The 11,339-nt window shown below is 40.3% G+C and overlaps 1 long non-coding RNA gene across 1 annotated transcript in view; it reads right to left on the reverse strand.

Annotated features, from left to right (window-relative positions):
* The window catches only part of LOC122552766, a 34,155-nt gene extending 25,235 nt beyond the window's left edge, over positions 1–8,920 (reverse strand). The window contains exons 1-2 of the long non-coding RNA XR_006312488.1: positions 7,226–8,920; positions 5,364–5,468 (exon numbers count right to left, since the gene is read on the reverse strand). This is a non-coding gene — a long non-coding RNA (uncharacterized LOC122552766). The remainder of the gene's footprint in view (positions 1–5,363; positions 5,469–7,225) is intronic.
* Positions 8,921–11,339: the final 2,419 nt, after the last annotated feature.

The following is an 11,339-nucleotide window of genomic DNA, read 5'->3' on the forward strand; positions in this document are numbered from 1 at the left end:
TGGTAAAACAGTTCATAGGCTAATTCTGCCTTGGCCTGCACAGAGCTAAAGTAATAGCAAGTCAGGTGAGGAATGTGGAGAGGGCAGAGTTGTTAGGAATGGTATCATCCCACCTAATTGACTTCATTTCTCACCTCCAAGCTTCTGGAATATGGAGCCCCAGAGGCTAAGAATTCTGAGGTGCGTAACTCACTTCCTGATTCCCTAAAGCCTGACCAACATCTGTAAGATGTGCCAGCAATGTGGTGGAATATTCTCCACATAACAACATGAGTGCCACTCCAATAACATTCAAGAACCTCAACATCATTCAGGACAATGCAGCCCAATAAACTCCTACACCACTGGAGCACAGAGTCACAATAATGTGTACTGTTTTCAAGACTAACAGCATCACTTTACCAAGGCTCATTCAACAGCACTTTCTAAACCCACAACCTCTACAACCCAGAAGGACAAGGACAGCAGACACATGGGAACACCTGCAATACCTACAGGTTTCCCTCCAAGCCACACAATTCCTGACTTGGAACAATATCACCATTCCTTCAGTTCCACTGGACCAAAATCCAGGTACTCCCTCCCTAACAGCACTGTGAATGTTCCTCCACCACATGGACTTCAATAATTCAAGAAGGAGGCTTACCACTGTCTTCACAAGGACAATTAGGGACTAGGAATTGAACAGGGAACTGAACAGTACTAATTTGTAGATGACACCAGCCCTAATGGAGCAATATGATAAGTTTGAGGCAAAGATGTTTTGCTTGAGGGCTTTTTGTTACTTAATTCCTGCTGTTAACCTACTTTCAAAATGGACCACATAGTAGCCAGATGGGGTATCGTTATGAGAATGGATCAGAACCCATATATATTTATAGCGAATCTTTACTTTGAATTCCAAAATGATTTTTTTTTCAAAACAAGAGGACTACTAAAGGAAAAAAACCCAGAAATTTGCAGATGTAAATGCCCTGTCTGTCTGGTGAAGTCCTGTGTGAAGCCTACATTTTACTTGTAAAATGCCAGGAAAACCAAACAGAAAGACTTAACAAGAGGAGATAACATGGAGCATCAGTGCCCACCCCACTTCCAGAAATATAGAAAATAAGGTTTCAAAACTGACTGCAACACTTGTCTCTGTTATTGGCTGAATGTCCCAGTGTGTGGGCTAGATTTGCTGGGAGAGCCACAGCATTACGAGCAGCCCTTTGAACCAACCCAAAAGGGAAAAGACTGTCTCTCACCCCGATTGCTGAATTCTGTCACTGTTGACTGGAATCATAACAAAAGAATTTCAGCCAGCCTTAAAAGCCAAGAATCTTGAAATTTGTCTGCTCAATCGCCAACATCAGTACAACTGGTGCTATCTATTAATAGCCACAACATCATCTTATCTGCTCTTCATGAACAAATAAGACACTGATCCACAATTCTTTCAATCTTTTCACTTCTTACTTCTACTCTGTGTGTATGCGTATTGTGTTAGAAATTCTACTTTTGTTGTAATTAAACAACTCAATATTTTGTTATTTCAAGAAAGCCTGGGTAGAAAGGCTCCTTTTAAATTATATGTTTGTTTGGGTATGCAGAAAGATACAGACAAGGGAAGGGATTCTTTTAAGTTAAATGTGTTGCAAACAAGCAAGGGGCTAATGAAGAACCAAGAGTAGCCAATTAACCTTCCCCTCACCTGGAGTTAAGAATTTGAAGTACTCTGTCTGGGAACATCAGAAATTGGAGAACATTGCACAATGTTTGGTGTAACAATAATTAATAAAGCATTCACCATTTGAGTGGTACACAGCATCTTTTGTAATTCAGGGCATTTTGTGTATTGCAAGTGGTAGACTAAACATCTTAGAAAAACCGGAGAGGAGTACAGAATTTAGAAGTAGAATCCCTACAGTGTGGAAAAAGGCCTTTCAGCCCAACAAGTCCACACTAACCCTCCAAAGAGTAATCCATCCAGACAGACTCCCCTACCCTATATTTACCTCTGATCAATGCACCCAGCCTACACATCCCTGAACCATATGGGCAATTTAGCATGGCCATTGCACATCAGATTGTGGGAGGAAACCGAAGCACCCAGAGAAAGCCCACACAGACATGGGGAGAGTGTGCAAACTCCACACAGACAGTTGTCTGAGGCTGGAATCGATGCCAGGTCCCTGGTACTATGAGGCAGCAGTGCTAACCACTGAGCCACTGTGCCGCCCCACAGTGAAATCAGAAAGAATTGAGTATGGAAATGATCCACAAGGGATCCAAAGATAATGGAAGAAAGACTGGAAGCTGAGTTACTGAAATTTAGAAAATTAAGCAGCAACTTTATAAGGAAGACTTTAAAGTTGTTAATCTCTAAACTCTTCATGTGTCCATGTACTAGAATAGGAAAGGATGGTAAGATTGAAAATTTAGGGATATGATGAGGAAGACAGTTTCTACTTTATAAAGTAGTGGTGCCAAAGTGAGAATTAATCCATGACATAGAACATTGAGCAATACGGATAACAATAACAGGGAAGGGAAAAAAGAACATGGGAAAGGAAAATGATCAGAAAAAAATACTTATGTTTATAAAACAGCTTCTGCTAACACAACCAGAGAAACATATTTTTGATTTATTGTCACTGTTAAAATGGAGAAAATGTGACAGCTAATGTATACGCACAAAGTTCTCTCAACTCGTACTGCAATATTGGTTGGATAATCTTGTTTTAAAATGCTGATTGACCAGAAATAACCTTCCTGATCACCTTCAAAACAGCATCATGAGATCTTATATCCACCCTAGAGAACAAACATCTTTTTTGACAGGCAACACTTTTGGCTGCGTGGCACTCCCATGGTATTTCACTATAATGTCAGATTTGGTTTTTTTTGCTCAAACCCTGGAGTGGAATTTGAACTCACAGCTTTGTGACTCAGACATAAGGAGGATGTCAACTGAGCCAGACTGAAACATACTGCAAATCGATAAACAATCAATAAATAAATCAATAAACAACGACTTCAGCAAAAATGATAACAGGCAGAAAATATGAAGCAGGTCAAGAAGGAAAATCAAATTAAGATATTATAAACAGGGATGTTTAAGACAAAGTAACAAATTGCTAATGTGGACAAAACAAAAACAAAGGAAAAGTAGAAGTGTGATATACAAATAGTAAAAGTTGTTTGCACTGTAATGCTCAGAGTATGGGAGTGAGAAGCAATTATGTTACGGGAAGGTTCATCTTTAATTGCACTAACAGAGACTTGACATGAGGAATTGTGCAGGATATAACATTTGTAGGAGGCACTAGGAAGGAGGAAGCATGATACTGATGATGGAAAGATTACATGCTGTAAAAAGGACTCATGTAAACAAAAATGAGGTTCAGGCAAAGTTAACATTGCTAGACATCAAAGATAAACAAAGGGATTGTTTCATTAATGCAGTTGTATTCCAGCCAGCCCTGCTAATTATGTAAAGGAAATGGAAGAGAACATCATTTGACAGGTCAAAGAGATCAGTACAAGTAAGACCATTATTGTTTCAGAAGATTGTAATTGTTCATTCATTGTGTTACAGATATGAAGTTTGTAAGATTATTACTTTTCAAACTGTCTCTTTATTTAGGGTAACATGGAGGAATGAACTGGGTCATATGACTGGAGAAACTCAGTAGGCCTAACAGCACATGTGGGAGAAAACCGAGTTAAAGTTTCAAGCCCGCTGACCCTTCATCAGAGTCAAGATGAGTTCAGATGCCCTCTGTTCCTCACCCCTCACACCCACTCAACCTCCACCCACTAACTATGCCCATTGCTCAAGACTCAAGACTCAAGACTCAAGACTCAATCTAATCTCATGGCCTTCAGGTCAACTTATGTCCTTCTATCCAAGTTCTATTGCTCCACATGTCTCCATGCCAGTGTACATCGCTCTCCATGACCTCTTACAGCCCCATACCAACATATACCATCTCTCCCACTCATTTCTAGGGGCCCTAAGCTATCTCGTGAAAGCCCCTGACCTACCATCCTTTCCCTTAAAATATCCACTCCAACTTCACCAGCTATGCTGAGATTAACTAAAATAACAGAGAATTGAATATACGAGTTGGGATGTCATGTTGCAGCTGTACAGGACATTGGTTAGGCCACTTTTGGAATATTGTGTGCAGTTCTGATCTTCCTTCTGTAGGAAGGATGTTGTGGATCATGAAAGGGTTCAGAAAACATTTACAAGGATGTTGACAGGGTTGGAGGATTTGAGCTAGAAGGAGAGGATGAAAAGGTTGAGGCTGTTTTCCCTGGAGCATTGGAGGCAGAGGGGTGACCTTATAGAGGTTTATAAAATCATAAGGCTCATGGATAGGGTAAATAGACATGGATAGGGTAAATAGACAATGGGTCGGGGAGTCCAGAACTAGAGGGCATATGTTTAGGGTGAGATGGGTAAGATTTAAAAGAGACCTAAGGGGCAACGTTTTCACGCAGAGGGTGATGTGTGTATGGAATGGGCTGCCAGAGGAAGTGGTGGATGCTGGTACAATTACAACGTTTAAAAGGCATCTGGATGGATATATAAACAGGAAGGGTTTGGAGAGATGTGGGGCGGGTGCTGGCAAATGGGACTAGATTGGGTTGGAATATCTGGTCAGCATGGACGAGTTGGACCAAAGGGTCCGTTTCGGTGCTGTACATCTCTATGACTCAATGCTAGATATCTATTACAGACTTCACTATACAGTAAGTTCTGCTACAACTTGTGTATCTTTAATATGAATTGGCTTTAATGTGATTGAAGAATTTAGACCGTTATTTATAGGAAGTGAACCTTCCTTACCTGTATTGGCTTTAATGCAATTCTGGCCCCATTAGTTTAAATGGAGCGACTATTGCACCATGTCCTTAGAACGCAAGATCGCATGAGAACGGAACTATCACGTTATATCAGAACCGACTGTATATAAAAAAAACTCTCATTGAGAAAATGTCCACTCGATATATGTGCATACCTTCAAGCACTTCATCCCTTTATAAAGCAATTATTTGTTTTCATAGCCACACATCAAAGACAGTAGATCCCCTAATAACTTCTTGGTACTATCAATTGCATTGTGAACTTACAACTTCACCCCTCCAGTGTGATAATATTATGTTGTGGAAGCAGTCAAGTCTGATTAACACTGTAAGTATATCCCTCAGATATATGACAAAAAACAAGGGTTGAAGCTGAAAGGGCCATCTTCCTTCAAAACAGAAGCAAATCATGTCTTTTCATTTAAATTCAAGAGCAGGGTATTTAAATAACTTGGAAGCTTAGGAATTCCACAGACATATTAATCTTTTCTATACGGGATACATACCTTGTTCCAGTGAAAATGGGGTGTCTTTAATACTGACAGCACAGTGTTCGAATGGCCCTTGTACTGGGTAGCTCCCATGTGTAAATCACATCCTGCTTCCTTATCCTAGTTACCATAAAAATAGAATCTGTCAGAAACGGGGGCAATACTCGCAAAACTTAGGTCGCAGTGCATTTTATAGAAAGATGCAGATTATCCATGACACCGCAAAAAAATTAGCATTAGTCTCCAAGTCTCAGCAGGGGCTGGGAGGCCTGGCAGGTGGAGGATAAGCAATGTTAGGAATGTTAAGTTTTGTATGAGGTTATACTGTCCAGATTCTTCCAATAAAGAATATAGCTAGAACTATAGAATAGCTAACTCACATTTCTACCCATACAAGGTCCATGTGATTCACATTGCTGTGGAGATGCATTTTGAGAGAAGAGCAACAAATCATTTTAGGATTAAGGTACAGTTAAAGATGAACATCATAAATAGGTCAGACAGGCTAGTTCATGGGGAAGAGAGAGGAAGATAGAGACAGCTAGTCCTATACATTATGCAGGCCCTGTTGGTCACCAGAGCTTGTGCTCAGATTTAATGAATCAAGTTTATGAGGATTTAAGCCATTTTCAAAAATTTGATTTGGCCAACTTGAGGGAAGAGCCTCCATTTTGTCATTCATCAGGAAAGTCAGTTCAGGAATTAGAAATTATCTGACCAGAAAAGGAAATCCAAAAGCATGTCATTGGGAGCTCTGATTAGCTTAGGACTGGTTCCTGGAAAATTAAGTGTCCACTTAAGGGACAGAAGGAAGTATAATCTAGGAAGAGGATTTTCTATAGGTTTAAAAGGTAAGTAAGCGATCAATTCTGCAATTTAGAGAATAGGTTACATATTAAATGGTATTTAGACAATGTAATTTATTACATTTTTAAAATTTGAAAGTTTGTTGCCTATTCCTTCCAGGCAGCCATTAGAAGTTCAAGTATCTTTCTAAATGTTATTCACCTCCACAGGAATCTTAACTGATTTAAACAGGAATAAAGTGAATGGAGAAAAGATAATTCAGCTCCAAAATGTATGTGGGACCTCTTCCTTAATTAACATGCTCACTTGTCCATAAATGGAGGGACCCAAATATGAGTTGGAAATAAATCTAGTAAATCTAGTCAAACACCTCAGAAGTAATCATCACCAGATGGTAAAGTTTAAAGCCACATAGAAAGGGAAGAAACAAAAACAAATACACCAGTTTGGAATTGAGCATATCTTAAAAATGTGGAGCATGAGTGAGTTGAGGCGAGGTGCAAAGAGAAATTAACGTACAAGATTACAGATCTACAATTCTGCATTTTTGTAAAGGTGATTTTAAAATTGCTGAATCAACATATGCAGCTTATCAAATAAAGAATGTGTCATCTATAAGACTCCCAATGCCTCCCCAAGTGCAAATGGAGTGGACCCCACCAATGATTCAAATAAGGTTACAGGTTTGGCTGTACAGAACACGATTATTGCTAAAACGTGACACATTTTGTCAAAGATTTCTATTTTGCAATCATCAGGCCAATTCACAAGAAATAGAAATGTAATGAGAGCACAATATTGGCATTGTCTGAGAGGAGAGTGCTAATTGGTTGGCAAGGAGAGTCTGCTTGGTTTCTATGGGGTATGACAACATGGAGGATGGATACATAGTCCAGGAAATGGTTGACCCACCTAGGAGGAACTTCCTGTAGACTTGGCTATTTTTAATAAATGGGCCTCATTCACATGTTACTCACCAAAGTCATGCCCAAAAGAACTCTGAGATCATAGAGAAGCTCCACAGTGTAGGCTTTCAAAGAAAAATATGAAAAACAATTAAAAACCATTACTTGTCTATGCCTCTTCTGTGACTGTGGATCCAGTTTCCAGTTATTTAGCCTGGCAGGAAAGACATAAATGCAGCTCAGATCCCAGTGAAAACAGTTGAGTCCCAAAAGATATCATCTGATCCCAAATAAAGGCAAAATACTAATGGATGCTGGAAAAAGAAACAGACACAGAAAATGATAGAGAAACTCAGCATGTCTAGTAGCAGTTGTGGAGAGAGAAACAAGATTAATATTTGAGTCTGATATCAGTCCTGTTCAGGACAGTGCTGAAGAAGTTATACCAGACTTGAAACATGAACTTTGCTCTTCACTCCACAGCTGCTGTCAGACACACACGTGAAAATTTGTGTGCTTATATTTGCTGTCTGTAAATTAACATTTCAGTTGACCAGATCAGGGCTGGAGTGGATCAGTCCTGCAACCTCAACCATCCAGTTTCTGCTGGGTAGGATAAAACACTACCACCATTTCCATTCGCTCCACCCCTGCTCCAACAGCTTTTCAGGGTTCAATTGAAATTGAATCCATGCCAGAAGGTTGGAAATTGGCCAATGCCAGAGCCATTTCCAAAAAAAAAGAGATAGAATTAACCTGGATAATTACAAGCCATTTGGTAACATCTGCAACACAGCAAAATTTACAATCTTTAATTAAATATGAAATGACTAGATATCTAAATGGAGTGAAAATAATTAGAAACAGCCAAACTAAACGTAAAAAAAAAATGAAATCTGAACTAGATAAACCTAGTTGAGATCTTTGAGGTGATGAATATATTTGGGCAGAAATGCAGTGGATGATGTCTACATGGACTTTGAGAAAGACTTTGACAGGAGACTATTGAGAATAAATAATTAGGGAGAAGGTAGTCTATTGTCTAAAACTGGCAGAGCAAGGGAACAGTGCAAAAAAAAAAGCTGCTGAGAATGATAGAAATGGAGAGTAGTATCTCACAGACTCTGGGCTAGAGGAACACATGTCCAAATCTCCAGGTGCTCTGGAAACTAGGAAATGCTGAAAGTAAATCTGATCATCAAAGGATATTGTAAGGAAATAAGGTTGTGAATTAAATATTGTTAAGAAGATTGAATTCAATGTAAATAGATATGTGGGTGCAAAACTGAATTGGAGAAAATCACTCATCATAATTTAGATGAGGGAAAGCTAATTGATGTAGAGAAGAAAAATGAATTGTTGGTGCATATTCATGAGACAGTCAACTGACTCTCGGGTGAAAAAAGTCATAGCGTGTATGGCATTAAAAGATGGTGTGTAGAAGATAAAGGTACAGTAATCGTAATTTGATAATTTTTAGTCCCTATTCTATGGGAGGACGTTTTGAGATAATAGAGAAAGTGCAGGACCAATTCAGTATGATGTTGTTGATGTGAGGAAACATAAATATTGGAGAATTATAGATCCTTACAGCATAGAGCCTGTGTGAGCTTTCACATCTATTTAACCCTTAATACTGTACGTTTCTCTGATTCAGACTTGACTAATTCCCTCTTGGTTATTGATGAAATCAGCTTCCACCATATTTACAGGGAGAGCATTCTAGATCCTACTGCATGGAGAAAACATTTCTGCACATCCCCCCTCTTGACTTCAAAGCAATCACCTCTTATTGACCCAATATTATAGAATCCTGACAGTGTGGAAACAGGCCATTCAGCCCAACAAGTTCACACCAAACAGCATCCATCCAGACCCATTCCCCCGATTAATGCACCTAACCTACACATCCCTAAACAATTTGGGCAATTTAGCATGGCCAATTCACCTAACCTGCACGTCTTTGTGCAGGACTGTGGGAGGAAACCCACAAAGACACCAGGATAATGTGTAAATTCCACATAGACAGTCGCCCAAGACTGGAATTGAACCCGGGTCTCTGATGCTAATCACTGAGCCACTGTGCCTTTAGTAGCTGGTGGAAACAAACATTTTCTATTAAGTCTATCAAAACACCTGTTCATCATCAATCACCTCTTAGCCTTCACAACTTCAAGGAGAATCAGTTTGTATTTTCTGAGCTCTTCCTTGCTGGAGGGAGTGTGCCTGACAGTGGAGCTCTTTGGCCTTGGAGGTTTGGTCAGATGACTACATGTGTGTCTGTGTCTAAACCAGTCAGGCATGATGAGGGTCTCCCTACCATAGAACATTGAACATAGAACATAGCAGAATACAGTGCAGAACAGGCCCTTTGGCCCTCGAAGTTGCGCCGACCTGTGAACTAATCTAAGCCCATCCTCCTACACTATCCCATCATCATCCATGTGCTTATCCAAGGACTGTTTAAATGTCCCTAATGTGGCTGAGTTAACTACATTGGCAGGCAGGGCATTCCACGCCCTTACCACTCTCTGCATCTAACATCTGTCATTAATGTAACCCCTCTCAATTTGCAGCTATGCCCCCTCGTACAAGCAGATGTCAGCATCCTAGGAAAAAAACTCTTATTTATCCAACACACATTATCGCTAATGGCAACTTTTTTTTCACATACCAAATTCTGTTCATTTCAGTCAGTCCCACTTTCATCAGTCTCTACATATGCCTTTCATGTGTTATCTCTAAAGTCTTCAGTCCTTCTGATGATATGCATGATAATTTTTATTGGCAGTTGGTCTGGAGTTAGCTCAATCCATCTCTACGAAATCTCAATGCCAAGGTGAGAGCTTTATCAGAGCAGGACCCGTCTTTTAGATTGAGTGTCTGGATTATGGGAGGTTTCTCCACTGCCAGTTGCTGATCTCTGTACTTCAACCAGTTCTTGCAGCATTATCTTTCTCTTGTCCCATTCAATTACACATTCCCCTGCCTCCTGGGCTGTGCTGTTTTGATTTTCACTTGCCTACTTTGCAATGCTAAGTGCGGGATTAGGATGGTTCAGTAGTTAATTCTGACTCGATGGGCTGCAGAGCCTTTTTCTATGCTGTGGATCTCTGAGAGTCTATCATCAGCTGTCAAGAATGACTCAGAGAGTCACAGAGTACAGCACGGAAACAGCATGTCCATGCTGACGAGATATCCTACATTAATCTAAAGTAATACCATTTGCCAGCATTTGGCCTACATCCCTATTCATGTACCCATCCAGATGCCTTTTAAATATTGTAGTCTCCACCACTTCCTCTGGCAGCTTATTCCACACACACACCAACCTGTGGTGAGAACGTTCCCCTTAAGTTCCTTTTAAATCTTTCCCCTCTCATCTTAAACTTATACCCTCTAGCTTTGGACTCCCCACCTAGGAAAAAGACCTTGTCTATTCACCCTATCCATGCCCCTCATGATTTTGTAAACCTCTATAAGGTCACCCCTCAGCCTCCGACACTCCAGGGAAAACAGCTCCAGCCTGTTCAGCCTCTCCCTATAGCTCAGACCCTCCAATTCTGGCAACATCCTTGTCTTTTCTACCCCCTTTTAAATTTAACGCACCTTTCCTACAGCAGGGAGACCAGAACTGAATACAATACCAGAGACAATTGAATCCAATTCAACTTCAAATTCCAAAGATCAGACAAGATAGACCAGATGGAGGGCTTGTGCATTTTTGTAGAGTCCTGCGAGGAGACTTGTGAGGATCCTGGGTACTTGTCCTCCAACTGGGAGCCACCTGACTCTGGTCTACCTCCTTGGTTATTAAAGAGTTTTTTTTAATTGTCACATGTACTCAAGTACAGGAATACAAGAGTACAGTGAAAAGTGTACAAATTGCCATTCTTCAGAGCCATCTTAAAATACAAAACTAAAATTTAAATTAAAGTAAAATAGGAAAAGAAGTAAAAGAAACCAAACCAAAAGAAATGGGAAAGCTCCAGATTTTAACATCTTATCTCCCTGGGCCTAGCCCTGGCCTCCTCCTAGGCTCTACTCCACAATCATCTTTCCTGCCAAAGCTGCTGCCACCGATCACTGGGAGGAGGTGCCTGTGCTGTCATCTCCTTCGCACATGCTGAGAAGGCCAGGCTCACTCCTGCCCTGCTGAAGATGCTGAAAAAGACTTCCAAAGAGAAAAAAATAGAAAAAGAGCAAAAGTGAAATGAAGGAAAAGAAACAAAGAAAGCAGTCACATGTAGATAAGCACTGGGCCAGGAGTGCTGCTGTT

This window comes from Chiloscyllium plagiosum, chromosome 9 (genome assembly GCF_004010195.1).
Source record: "Chiloscyllium plagiosum isolate BGI_BamShark_2017 chromosome 9, ASM401019v2, whole genome shotgun sequence".
Lineage (NCBI taxonomy): Eukaryota > Metazoa > Chordata > Chondrichthyes > Orectolobiformes > Hemiscylliidae > Chiloscyllium > Chiloscyllium plagiosum.